The sequence below is a fragment of the Camelus dromedarius genome, chromosome 34, assembly GCF_036321535.1.
Source record: "Camelus dromedarius isolate mCamDro1 chromosome 34, mCamDro1.pat, whole genome shotgun sequence".
NCBI classification, from domain to species: Eukaryota; Metazoa; Chordata; class Mammalia; order Artiodactyla; family Camelidae; genus Camelus; species Camelus dromedarius.
The window spans coordinates 17,267,507-17,282,575 of record NC_087469.1 but is presented as its reverse complement, the minus strand read 5'-3'; positions in this window follow the sequence as shown (position 1 = coordinate 17,282,575).

Below are 15,069 nucleotides of genomic sequence, written 5' to 3'. Positions count from 1 at the left end.
AAGGGGTTGGTCATCTGTTGCTCATAATCCCTTGTGGAAGTTAAAAGAATACAGAGCTAAGTAAGGCGCCATCTCAGACCCACTAATCAGAGTCTTGGGGAAGAGTGCTGGCAGATGCTCCTGTTAAAAGCTTCTCAGGTGACCAGAGGAGGTCAGGGTTGAGAATCCAACCTTGAGGTCTCTAAGATGCCTTCCAGCTTATCCCATTGTTGCAGGCACTGGGAACTAAGAAGGCTTCGTGCAAGAGATGCCGTATTTAGGTTTTAGAGAAAGGCAAAAGATACACTCTAGCAGGGTAGAAAGGAGCCAGTATCCTAAATGGAGCTTCTTTTGATCAAGTAGCTTTTCCTTTTTCTAAAGTCAAAGTCAAAGGAAGGCACTTTTGAGGATAAGGCATAAACTTGAGCAGAATTTTCCTCTATAAACAAAGTGAGTGGAATTTTCCACTCTCCTGGTGGAAGGAGATAATGGCAGAGGCGCTGCTGTTGGTTAAAAGGCTAATTGTAGATAAAAACAAGTTTCTTCTGTATAGCACAAGACATTCAATATCTTGTAATAACCTTTAATGAAAAAGAATATGAAAATGAATATATGTGTGTATATACATGACTGGGACATTGTGCTGCACACTGATTGTACTTCAGTTAAAAAAAGAAAAAAGCTAATTGAACCACACACTTGAGATGGACGGCGTTCATCGAGGAGCTGGAGTGCACCTCTTTAATTTCCCTTCAACGTGGGGATTGACTGAACCATCAGGCTCATCCTGGCATTTGCTCACACCCACTGTTTGTGCAGTGGATGGAAAGGTGAAGTCCTGGGTGCCTGTTACCCTGGGAAATGCTGTTCCTGTCAGCTGACCCCTGCTGTAATCAGGCTTTCTCTTGGGCAGTGGTTTCTTCTCCTCTAAGGCTGTAATGATGATACAAATACGTGAGCGACCTCTTAGCTGTCATTACATTACTGGCCTCTTTGCTGGGTAGAGATGCTCCTTAACATTGAAAATCCAGAACTAAGAAAATTACCTCTGCCTCAAATGATAATGTCCAGGTGCCAAGACAAGCCAGTTTTTACAAAATGAGTTTGACCATCTTTAACTTGATCTATGAGAATAATATAAATCAAATAGCTTAAGTCAGTTGCAAAAGATAAATGACTAATACATCAACAACTATTAATTGATACAGTAAGAGCAGTTAACTATTATAAAACTGTTTTAATATAAAAGTGGAACAGATGAGCATTTAGAAACAGATCCAATTGTTTGTTTTCCTAAATAAGCACAAGGATGGCATATTAATTAAATGGGAAATGGCTTATTTTATAAATATTGCTGACATCATTGACTATTCTTTTGGAAGATCTTATTGAGGTTACCCACTGTAGCATCTCCCTTTGGCCATCATGGTGCTAGCTGGGCACCTGGCCACCCAGCATGAGTAGGATTTTTCCCAGCCTCCCTTGTAGGAATGATGAGTCACGGGAGTGGAAGTGGTATGGGCAACTTCCGGTGGAGTCCTAGAAGGAATAGCTTGTGCCTGTCTTCTCCCTGCCCCACTCCTGGTGACTGGAATGTGGACATGGCAGTGAGCCATTGGAGACCACGAAAATGAAAGGTAAGAGGATAAAAAGAGGCTGGATCCTTGGGCGAGCTCAGAATGCAGTCTCCGTACCAGTCCTGGAATGCCTGTCTCCAGACTATAACCTGAAAGAGAAATAAAATTATGTCTTGTGTAAGTCACAGCTATTGGAGGTTTTTGTTACATGCAGCCAAGTCGTAACCTAACTACTGCAGAACATCTCCCCTCCTGCTTTTCCCGTGAACAAACAAAAATTGAGAATGGATCGAATATAGGTCTAAATATACCAGTTACCAGTAATCACAGTTTGGAGACTCCATTGCGCAGAACTAGTACATCATAAGAACCTTAACGATTCTGACTGCAGCATTATTTATTAATTTGTTTATTAAAATTTTTATTTATTTATTTTTATTTTATTTCTTTATTTTGGTAGGGGGAGGGAGGTAATTATTTATCTATTTACTTATTTACTTTTGGGGGAGGTACTGGGGATTGAACCCAGGACCTTGTGCATGCTGAGCATGCGCTCCACCACTTGAGCTATAACCTCCCCCTTGTAGCATTGTTTATAATAGCAAATGTTTGTCAGCGTGGGAGTCGTATTGTTTTTCACAGCAGCTGGACCACTTTACATTCCCACGAGCAGAGCAGGGTTCCAGTTTCTCTGCATCTTCCACAACACTGGGTTTCTGTTTTTGGAGAATAGCCGTCCTAGTGAGTGTGAGGTGGTATCTCACTGTGGTTCTGACTTGCGTTTCTCTGACGATTAGTGCTGCTGAGCATCTTTCATGTGCTAATATTGGGCGTTTGTGTATCTTCTTCGGAGAAATGTCTGTTTGACTGCTTTGCCCATTTTTGAATTGGGTATTTCAACTTTTGTTGTTGAGTTTTAGGAAATCTCTACATATTCTGGATATTAATCTCTTATCAGATATGTGATTTGCAGATATTTTCTCCCATTCTGTGTGTTGCCTTTTTACTCTGATAGTATCCTTTGGTGCAAAAAGACTTTGATTTTGATAAAATCCAACTTGCTATTTTTGCTTTTTGTTCCTGTGATTTTGATGTCATCTCCAAGAAACCATTGTTAAATCCAGTGTCATGAAGATTTCCCCCTATGTTTTCTTCTAGGAGTTTTATAGTTTAGCTCTTATGTTTAGATTTTTTAAAATCCATTTTGAATAAATTTTTGTATATGGTGTTAGGTAAGGGTCCAACTTCATCATTTAGAATGTGTATATCCAATTTTCCCAGCACTATTTGTTGAAAACACTGTCCTTTCCCCGTTGAATGGTCTTGGCACCCTTGTAAAAACTCATTTGACCATATATATTCAACAGCTCATTTCTGGGATTCCTGTTTTATTACATTGACCTATATGGCTGTCTTACCAGAACCACACTGTTTTGATTATTATAGCTTTATAGTAAATTTTGAAGTGAGGAAGTGCAAGTCTTCCACATTTATTTTTCTTTTTCAAGATTGTTTTGGCTGTGTGAGTTTCTTTGAGATTCCATATGAATTTTAGGATGGATTTTTCCATTTCTGAAAAAAATAATCTTTGGGGTTTAGATAGGGATTGCGTTGACTCTGTAGATTGCTTTGGATAGTATTAACATCTTAAAATTAAGTCTCCCAATCCCTGAACATGAGGTGTTTTTTCATTTATTTATTTCTTCTTTAATTTTTTCCAGCACTGTTTTGCAGTTTTCAGTGTACAAGTCTTTCACCCCCTTGGTTAATTCCTAAGTGTTTTATTTTTTCTGATGCTGTTGTAAATGGAATTATTTTCTTAATTCCAGATTTTTGTTGTTCGTGTGTAGAAACGCAACTGACTTTTGAATCTTGAGTTTGTATTCTGCTACTTTGCTGAATTTGTTTATTACTTCTGTGTGTGTGTATAATAGGATTGTCTACATATAAAGTCATGTAGTTGATGAGTAAAGATCATTTTATTTCTTCCTTTTTACTTAGATGCCTTTTATTTCTTTTTCTTGCCTAATTGCTCTGGCTAGAACTGTAATACTGTGTTGAATAAAATTGGAAAAAATGAGCATCCTTGACTAGTGCTGTTTTTAGAGAAACAGCTTTTAGTCTTTCACCACTGAGTATCATATAAGCTGTAGGTTTCTCATTTATGGACTTTATTATGTTGAGGTAGTTTCTTTCTATTTGTTGTTTCTTGAGTGTTATTTCTATGAAAGGCTGTTGAATTTTTTCAAATATTTTTTCTGCATTGATTTAGATAATCGTACAACTTGCCCCCAACTTTCATTCTGCTAATGTAATATATTACATTAATTGATTTTCATATGTTGAACTGTCCTTGCATTCTAGGAATAAATTCCATTTAGTCATGGTGTATAATCTTTTGGACATGCTGTTGAATTCTATTTACTAGTATTTTGTTAAGAATTTTTGTATCTATATGCAAAAAGAATACTGGTCTGTAGTTTTCTTGTAATGTTTTTAAGACTTTAGGATCAGGGCATGCTAGCCTCATAGAATGAATTAGGAGGTATTCCTTTCTCTTCAGTTTTTGGGAGATGTTTGAAAAAGATTGGTGTTAGTTCTTTAAATGTTTGGTAGAATTAACCAATGAACTCATTAGGTCAGGAGCTGTTCTTTGTCAGGAGGTTTTTGATTACTGACTCCATCTCCTTACCAGTTATGGGTCTGTTCAGATTTTCTGTTTCATCATGATTTGGCCTTGGTAGGCTGTGTGTTTCTAGGACTTTGTTCATTTCATCTCGGTTATCTGATTCGTTGATATTCAGCTGTTCATAGAGCCGTTGTTCTCTTATAATCCTGTTGCTTCTATAGAATTGGTAGTAGTGCCTCTGCTTACATTCAGATTTTAATCATTTGAATCTTCTCTCTTTTTAAAATTAGTCAATCTAGCTAAAGATTTCTCAATCTTGTTCATGTTTTTCAAGAACAAACTTTTAGTTTCATTCGTTTTCTCCATTGTTTTTCTGTTCTAGATTTTACTTATCTTTGCGATAACTTTTATTATTTCCTTTCTTCTGCTACCATTGGGTTTAGTTTTTTCTTCTTTTTCTGGTTCCTTGAGTTGTGAAGATGGATGGTTAATTTGAGATCTTTCTTGATTTTAGTGTAAGTGTTCACAACTATAAATTTTTCTCTTAATACTGCTGTTGTTGGACCTCATAAGTTTTAGTAAGTTGTATTTTCGTTTTCATTCGTCTTTGAGTATTTTAAAATTTTGCTTGTGACTTCTTCTTTGACCCATTGATTGTTTAAGTGTGTGTTATTTAATATGCCTCGAATTTGTGAATTTTCAAGTTTTCCTTTCATTGTTGATTCCTGACTTCATTCTGTTGTGGTCAGAGAAGGTACTTTGTGTAACATCCATCTTTTCAAATATCCTAAGATGTGGTTTGTGGCCTGACATATCTGTCCTGGAGAATGTCCGGTGTGCACTTGAGAAGAATTCATATTCTGTTGTTGTTGAGTGGAATGTTCTGTGAGTGTCTGTTAGATCTAGTTTGTTTTTCTTTTCTTCTTGTTTGTTCTTTTGTTTCACAGTAATGAGATCATGTTATATACAAACACAAGTGTGTGGCATGTGGTCCATGTATGTGTAAAGGAAGATATGGAAAACCACCTTGGTTACCTCCTGGGAATAACACTGGACAGGAGGGAGGCGGGGGAGAGGTTGTTAACTCCATTTCAGAAGTGTGTTCCAAGCTGAAGTGCTGGTGAGGGAGAGAGAGTCTGGATTGGGTTCTATCTGATGACTATCTTTTTTTTTTTTATCCGATTGAAGTATAGTCAGTTTACAATGTTGTGTCCATTTCTGGTGTACAGCACAATGCTTCAGTCATACATGAATACAGATATATTCATTTTCATATTCTTTTTCACCATAAGCTACTACAAGATATTGAATATATTCCCCTGTGCTATACAGTATAAACTTGTTTATCAGTTTTATATATACCAGTCAGTACTTGTAAATCTCAAATTCCCAGTTTATCCCTTCCCACCCCCTCACTCCTGGTAACCACAAGTCTGTATTCTGTGTGATGACTATCTTAATTGTGGTCTCAGGACAAGCTGAGCAGTGAGGACTGTAGATTTCGCCACTAAGCCTCTTACATGGAGTCCTCTCAGAAGCTGTGATTGGCCACTACATGGAAGAAGGCTCCATGATGAACTGGATTTAAGAGAGGCACGAGTGGCTCTAGTGAGCAGCGCTGGACACGCCTTGTGCAGCGCTGCCGAAGCCGCTCAGTCCCACCTCTTATTTACGTCCTGGCTGTGGTGAGCAGTTCGTGTAAACTCTGACAGGCTTCGTGCGGCTGCCCTCAGAGCGTGCTTGCCTGGCTGCTTCTGCTGTGATCTCTTCCTCCTGACTGGGGACTTTTCTGAGGCTCGCCAGCCGTAGAACCTTGGCAGGAACCCACTTAGTGGTCATGCATACGCAACTAGGAATCTGGGGGGAATAAATGCCCATGAGGCCACATCCATGAATGGGGAATATTAGGCAATTTGTAAATGCTTCCCTTTTGTCCCATGGGCAGATAGGTCTGGGACGAATTTCAAAAGACTCCTCAAACGATACCAGTCACGTAAAAAGCCCTGGTAGCCAACTGGTCCCTTCTTCCTGGTGACGCTCCCCGTGTCTTTCACTTCTGCCCCCTGGGATCACCTTCCCAAACATGCTCCCTGCGCACAAACGTCTTCTCAGGCTCTGACTTGGGGAAACCTAGGTAAAGACAGGAACTTTGTTAAAAGGACACGGAAGCTAGCTTGAAGGAACATTCTAAAGATGGGAAAACTTGAAAAACTAGTAGAATACCAATAGTATGAAAACATACTGAATGTATTAAAAACCATTCGTTCACAATGATATTCAGAAGAGAAAGATGAGTAAAAGTGTTGAGTGGACCACGGGACATTGGTCCCCAGTCCCGGGGAGGACTCCAGCTACGTGGAGGGGAGCAAAGCCCATCGCACCACCAGCCACCAGGAGTGGAAGCCCAGACGTGCTGCCCACTACGTCCTGGTCAGAACTGCTCTTCCAGTGAGTGTGTCTGGTGACTGCCTCCGGCAACTTACGGGTCCCAAGTCCAAGAGGCCAGCACATCCTAGAGGCAGTTTCTTGTTGCCACACCACCTGTTGGCATGAGTGGAGGTTGTGTCCATCCTGGTAATAGGCTCCAAAGGTCACAAAGGCAGTGACTGGGCCGTGGCTTGTTGAACAACTCTGAGATTTTCTGCTGCAAAGGACCGCATTGAAAACTGGTGCCTTTGTGGGGTCCCCTTAACAGAGAGCCAGAAGAACACCCGAGTGCTGTCTCTAGTGCCCAGAGAGCCCTACCATAGAGGTTGGATCTGCTTTTTATTGGTGGGGGCCTGCTGGGGCAACAATTTTTATTTTACTATATCTGGGGTGCATCTTTGGCTTCTTGCCCACAGGGCCCTTAGGACTTGCACCTGCCATGCCGGGCCCTGCACTTTATCTGGGTTTATAGCCCAACGGCTGCCAGTCCTCGTATCAGTGACTAACTGCGTAGCCACCTCCTCCTGTTCTTTGGGGGACCCTGCTCTCAGGATGAACGAAACCCAGGCATGACCTGGGCTTGTGTAAGTCATGCCCCGCCCACTGATGGCACCCTGGGGGAGCTGAGGTTTCCCCGTGGGGGCACATTGAAAAGTGTGCTGCAGGCCATTCCATGTGACTGGTCCTGACCTTCATGCTGTAGGGCAATTGAGAAATAAGCGTGAGCCAAGTCAGTAAGAGCGTGCAGCCCGAGATATCACCATCTTAGTGGCAGTGATGCCTGGAGCTGCTGGGGCCAAGAGCGGGAACCTCATGACTCGGACCGCGATAGTCCACTGTCAGCCTCTACGCACTTGAGGCCTTTTCGACTGGCCAACCAGGCTGTTAAATTGTGACAGAGTAGTTTGTAACATTCCTGTCTCCAGCGAGTCCTGGGTTAGCAAAGCGATGTCCTTTTCCCCACCTGGTATTCGGAATTGTTTCTGTTGGATAATGTGCCAGGGTCTGGACAGTGCTGGGGGACAGGAATGCACCTGGTCTACTACAATGGCTTCAATCTGTCTTTTTTGGGGTACATTCCCCTTGAGATGGTGATGGTGTTCGGGGCAGCAAGTGGCCAAAATGCCGGTGCCTACTCGGCCCTCTGCAGCAGGAACCATGGGTACTGCTGCTGGAAGCACCTGTCTGCTGTGGGTCACTGTGTTCACCCCAACCCCCCAGAGTCCTCAGTTCAGTTTTACCCCTTTAGGGACCCGGAAATATTGTCATGTGGACACCAGTATCCAAGAGCCACGTGAAGGTCTGAATTTCCCTCTTGTCCCCTTTTATCCTCCAGGGGTGCAGGGCAACTGCTCTGCACTGGGGACTGGAGACCTTGGCCCTGTCCCCAGCTGTGCCATTCAGCCTGAGACATTTGGGCCTACAGTGTTCTTTTATCAAACGATGCATCGGCCAGGCTGCAGAGGCCCCTGGCACCCGTCCGTGTCTGCCCTCACCTTCCCTATTTCACTCTCAGAGAAGGGCCTCACTTCAACAGTTTTGTTTCCAGCAATGCCATCAGTGATTTTGCACTGAGTGAGAACAGGTCATATTTGAGACCTAAGACTGACCCAGACTGGGTGGAGCTCCCTGCGCAGGACCCTTGGACAACCCTTGTGATGCCTGGGACAGCATGGGAGTCGGCAGGTGGCGTGGGAGTGCTCGGCGGTCAAGAGCGGGGCATTGTTTTCCTACTCGTCTTAGGACTTGACCTCTTGTGTCTCCATCCTCATCTGCGGCAGCTCATCCTTGTTAACAGGGAGATTATCTACATCCTGTTATCCCCATGTGGCCAGAGGGAGCCAGCACCTCGGGGAGCTGGCACTGCCCTGGGGCAGTGAGGCCGACGAGCCCTGCTGTCTCCACCGTGCCCTGGTCGGCAACCCTGCCCCGTACACCAGACTGCCAAGCGAAACACAGCGCAACTGTTCCCAGTCCCAGGGAGAACTCTGGCCACAGGGAGGAGAGCAAAGCCCATCACAACATCAGCCACCAGGACTGGAGGTCCAGACACGCTGCCCACTGCGTCTTGGTATGAGAATCTCCAAGGAAAACAGCACAGAAGAGCTCTGGGTGGGACATCGCTGGGCTCACAAGAGAAGAGGCAGAGCAAGGTCAGATCTGATAGTGCGCCCCGGTCCCCCATGGCCCAGCAGCTGTCACGGGGCAGTTGGTCTACAAGCACCCTCTTGTGCTGGAGGAGAAGGACCTGACTCCTCCCCTGTGGAGTCTGAGATACCGAAAGCTGGGGGCGTGCCTGAGGGCCACCGATGCGCACGTGCAAGCAGGGCAAGGAGCACACACTGAGAGTGAATCCAGGAAGGGCGCGCCCGCACAGGCCCTTGGCCGCACCACTGGGCGGGCTCCCCGTCTCTCGGTAACCTTGGTAACTGTGTTCCAGGCCCACGGCCCCTTCTTACGTGGCCAAGTAGGGCTGAAAGACTGTACCCGAGACCGCCCTTCCCAACCAAACCAAAACCAGTTGGATGGTTTGGGGGTTTGCCGAGGAACCAACTCTAAAAATTAATAGCCTAAGGGAGAGAATTAAGCATTTATCCTGCCTTTCTGGTGTGAACTGTGCATCGGGGGAACTAGACAGACTTAGAGGTTGGAGGAAGGTATTTGTAGAAAACTTGTAGCTAAGTGCATAATGAGTGGTAGAATTGGAAAGCCACCATTTGACAATTTCCAATAAAATAATTGATTCAGGTAACGATGATTAATAAGTAAATCTAACAAAATAGGTCTAAGACTTCTACACTGAAACCTATAAAGCAATGCTGAGAGAATTTAAAGAAGACCCGTGTGAAAGGGGACATACCACGTTGGCATGTTGAAAGACTCAGCCTACTGATGGTTTAAGCCTCTCCAAACTGGCCTGTTGATCCAGTGCAGTCTCAATCACTGCAACATTTTTTCGTGTGTGTGTGAAAAACAATAAACTGATGTAAAAACAAAGACGGAAATGCAAAAAGGGTAATAACAGCTGAGACAAACCTGAAAAACAAAGCTGAGGGACTTGCATCATCAGATACCAAGGTTTATTATGACCTATAAGCACGAAAGTATGGAAACTGGTACAAGAATAGACCAATTAACAGAAAGAACAGAAAACAGAGTCCAGACACTGACCCACACGTATACGGTCGCTTGATTTGTGCCAAGTCTGCAGGGCAGTGAAGCGGGAGGTGGGTAGGAGGGTAGTCTCTGAATAGACAGACCTGTGTCATTTGTACGCCCATATGTATATAGACGTGTTTTTATATTGACCTCTGCTCACTGTGCACAAACTCAGTTCCAGTGGATCCTGGGTCTGATCGTGAAAGGCAAAACAGCGAAGCTTTTAGAAAACAATATCGAAGAATATAACCCAGGGAATAAAAATATTTCCTTCAAAGGTCATAAAAAAGCACTAGTCATAAAGGAAAAAGATCGATAAATAAGACTTTACTATAATTAAGAACTTCTGTTTGTACCAGGGCAACACGAAGAAACTGAAAAGGCAAGCCACAGACTGGGAGAAGGTGTTTGTGATATAGATCTGATACAGGTTTATATACAGAATATACGAATGACCCCTACAAACCAGAAGGAAGTAGGCAGACCATACGTTTAAAATATAAGCACATGAGGTATTCTTTAAATAGCCACTTAAAGAAGAGGAATATAGCCAGTGAAATAGGTACAAATTCTCAATTTTTTCCCCAGCTCTTGTGAGATGTGATTGACATACAACATGGCGTTAAGTTTGCGGTGTGAAATGGGATGATTTGATATATGTACATAGTGTGAAACGTTCACCACAGTAAGGTTAGTTAACACATTCTTCACCTAATTACCGTTTTTTGTTTCTGTTTTTGGTTGTTATAGTGAGAATATTTAAGATCTACTCTCTTAGGTATACAATGCAGTGTTGTTAACTGTCGTCACCATTCTGACATTGGAGTCCCAGAACTTACTCACCTTTTAACTGAAAGTTTGTGCCCACTGCCAAAGTCTCCTCGCTTCCCCCTGCCCCACCTGCCCGTCCCTGGCAACCGCCAGTTTCCTCTGCTGCGTGAGTTTGGATTCTGCATGTAAGTGAGAACGTACAGTATTTCTCTTTTGACTTATTTCACTTAGCAGAATGCTGTCAAAGTTCATCCTTGTCTGTCTCACAGGGCAGGATTTCCTCCTTTTTTTTATGGCTGAATTACTTTCTGTCTGCATTTATTCATCAGGAATTTGCTTCCATGTCTTGGCTATTGTGAATAAAGCTGCAGTGAACGTGCCGGTGCACATACCTCAACAAGATGGTGATTTCATTTCTTTTGGATCTATACACAGAAGTGGGGTTGCTGGATCACATCGTAGTTCCACTTTTAATTTTTTGAGGGACCTTTATAATGATTCCTGTAGGAGCTATACCAATTTGCATTCCCACCAGCAGCGCACAAAGTTTCCTCTCCCGCCCCCACCACGTCCTCGCCAACATTTATCTGTTGTCTTTTTGATAGTAGTGGTCCTCACAGATGTGATGTGATAGCTCGCTGTGGTTTTGACTTGCGTTTCTCCGATGATGAGTCATGTTGAGCATCTCTTCATGTGCACGTTGGCCCTTTGTATGTCCTCTTTGGAAAAATATCTATTCAAGGTCTTCGCCCACTTTAAAATCACATTGTTCTTCATTTTTGCTGTTGAGTTGTATGTGTTCCTTGAATGTTTTGGATATGAACCCCTTACCAGATACATGATGCAAATATTTTCTTCCGTTCTGGGGGTTGCCTTTTCATTTTGTTGATGATTTCTTTTGCTGTGCAGAAAGTTTTAAGTTTGATGTCGTCCCACTTATTAATTGTTACTTTTGGTGTCATGTCCAGAAAATTGTTGCCATGACCAATGTCTAGGAACTTTTCCTCTATGTTTTCTTCTAGGCATTTTATAGTTTCAGTTCTTATTTTTAATTCTATTTAGTTCCTCTGTCATTTTTGCATTTCGAGTTGATTTTTGTGAGTGATATAAAGTAGTGGTCACATTTCATTCTTTTGCATGTGAATATCTGATTTTCCCAACACCATTTATTGAAGAGACTATCCTTTCCCCATTGAGTATTTTTAATTCCTTTGTCAAATATTAGCTGACCATATATTTCTGGGCTCTTGATTCTGTTCCACCATATATGTGTTTACTTTTATGCATTTTATTTTTATCACTTAACTGTAGTTGCTGGTGTAATCACTATAGCTTTGTAGTATAATTTGAAATCAGGAAGTGTGATGCCGACAGCTTTGTTATGCTTCCTCAAGATTGCTTTGACTATTCAGAGTCTTTTGTGATTCCATATACGTTTTAGAATTGTTTTCTCTATTTCTATGAAAAATGCCACTGGAATTTGGATAGAAATTGCACTGAATCTATGCATGGCTTTGGGTAGTATGGACATTTAAACAACATTTAATCTTCCAATCTACGAACATTAGATAGCTTTCTATTTATTTGTGTCTTCTTCAGTTTCTTCAATCAAAGTCTTGTAGTTTTCTGTATGCATCTTTTATCTCCTCAGTTAAATTCACAGGCAGACCTCATTTTATTGCAATTTTAAAAACTGCGCTTCCCAGGTACCGTGTTTTTTACATATTGAAGGCTTGTGGCAGCCCTGCATTGAGCAAGTCTATTGGTCTTGTCTTCCCCAAAATTAAGGTATATACCTTTTTTTTAAAAAAGACATAATGCTCTATGCACTGGGAAACCAAATAATTCTTGCTACTCACTTTGTTGGGATATTCGATTTATTGCGGTGGTCTGGAACTGATCCTGCAGTAGTTCCGAGACATGCCTGTGTTCCTAAGTATTTTGTTGTTTTTGATATCATTTTGAGTAAGACTGTGTTCTTTACTACTTTTTCAGATACTTTGTTGTTAGTACATAGAGATGCAGCTGTCATCCGCATGTTGGTTTTGTATCCTGCAATTTTACTCAATTTGTTCATAAGGAGTCTTTAGAATTTTCTGTAAGAACGTGTCATCTGCAAACAAAGACAGTTTTACTTCTTCTTTTCTGATTTGATACCTTTTATTTCTTTTTCTTGCCTGATTGCTCTGGCTAATGCTTCCGGTACTGTGTTGAATAAGAGTGGTGAGAGTGGGCACCCTTGTCTGGTTCCTGATCTTAGAGGAAAAACTTCATTTTGTCTGCATCATCCTATCCCCAAGCCAGCATTGCTCAGTGCCAGGAGGGAATTCTCACCCCCAAAATAAACTCTAAAACTGGACTACATTGTCAAAAACATCCATTTTAAGGTTCTGGAAATTGACCAAAGGCATTAATACCACCTGGGTATTAATGAAACACTGAACTCTGAATAAAAACAGTAGGTTCTCTGGCAGTCTTACCTGGGGCTGCTCCCATTTCCCCACCCTCCACCCCAGTTTGAAGGTCATACCAGGGTATTCAAGCTGTGAAAACCCACCACTTCACTGCTAGACGGATCTCAGCTGATTTAGAATGAGCAGGGAAACCCCACGCCAGCAGTATTGTGGGTCACAGTTGTGATCTCACTGGCAAACAAACATGTGAAACCACCGCCTCAGCTAGCCTGAGGCTGCAGTCCTGCCGGGGACAAGCAATCAGTTGGGGGACTGGCCAAAAATTTAACAGGAAGATTTAGAATATGAGCTAGCCATAGGGTCTGGATAAGTTTCCACCCATCTGCCCAGGATAGACTGGAGCAGAACTAAGCTATCTACATCAACAGAATCATCCATGAAAGAAAAACTTGATAAATTGTGTCAGTTTAAGAGCAGACTGTCCGGATTGGTGAGAATGCGTCATAAAGATTTAGTGGGTCTGGGCATCAAATATGAATTTTTTTCTCCAATAAAGCTACAGACAGTCCCTGACTTACAATGGTTTGTTACCATTTCTTGGGTTTAGGAGGATGCTAAAGCGATAATGCATTTAGTAGAAACCATTCTTTGCATTTTGATCCTTTGCAGAGCTAGCATGCATGGTAGGGTACTACCTCCCTGGTGAGGCTGGGCAGGGCAGTGAGCCGCCACGGGGGTGAACTACTGACATTCAATCGTTAGGTTTTTCACTTTCAGTACAGTATTCAATTACATGAGACTCTCAACACTTTATTATCAAATGGGCTTTGTGTGAGATGATTTCACCCAAATGCAGGCTAATGTAAGTACTCTGAGCATGTTCAAGGGGGCCAGGCTAAGCTGTGTTGTTCAGTAGCTTAGATGTATTAAATGCATTATCAGCTTACCATATTTTCAATTTGTGATGGGTTTATTAGGATGTAAGACATTGTAAGACAAGGAAGATCTGTATTTTAAAATTCTGATGGGCTCTCTGGAATTTTAGAGGATTCCTTTTTACATTTGGAAGCTTTGCAGTGTCTTTCTTTTCATATATTGGACTGCTTGAGACCATCCTACAGTGCACGGCTACTCTTTCCATGTTTTTCAGTGTTTTTTCCCCTTCTCTGTATTTCATTGTGGAAGGTTTACACTGCTGTGCGTTCAAGTTCACTGATCTTTTCTTTTTCATTGTCTAAATTGCTGTTAATCTCATCCACATATTTTCATTTCAGACACTGTAGTTTCATTCTTAGAAGTTTAACTTAGGTATTTTTAAAATATCTTCCACGTCTCTACCAACATGTTCTGTCTTTCCTCTCTTCTGGAACACATAGGATATAGTTATAATAACTGTTTTAATGTCCTTGCCAACTGATTTTATAATCTGTGTCATTTCTGAGTTGGTTTCATGTTTGCTTTTGCTCTTCATTATGAATGGTATTTTCCTGGCTTTTTTTTTTTTTTTTTTTTGGCACGTGTGATGATTTTTTGACTGGATGCATGACATTGTAGATTTTACCTTGTTGGGTTCTGCACCTGAAAGGGTAGAACAGCAGGTGTCTGGGTGGCGGCCACCCTGGCTGGAGGAGCTGGCACGAGGCTCCCTCTTGTGGAAGGAGAGGAACAAGGAGAGAAGTGGCCCTGGCCCCTGGGGCAGCACCTCCCGTCCCCGCTCTGGACCGAGGCTCCCACTCTCACGTTATGGCTTCACTGAGGGTCAGCAGCTCAGGCCAGAAGCAGTGATGTGACTGGAAGAGTCGGTGGGAAAGGAAGTGGTCCCAGTCTCAGGACCCTGGAGAGCTCAAGTGTGCTGAGGGGAGAGATTTAGTATCAGTAAAGTGCGCCAGAGAGAGAAAAGCAGCTTTAGCAAAGTGGGGAGGAACTGACCAGAGGAGGGGAGCTGCTTGCAGAGAAGTAGGTCATGTCTGCAGTTGCAGGGATCAATCTCGAGCCACCCAGGGACTGGCAAGGTTGGGAGGGACCTGGAATTCCACTCTCTGCTAGGGGGAGCTCAAGAAATGCTTTTTTTTTTTTTTTTAATGCTATTATTCTTGTCAACCATATTCTTTGA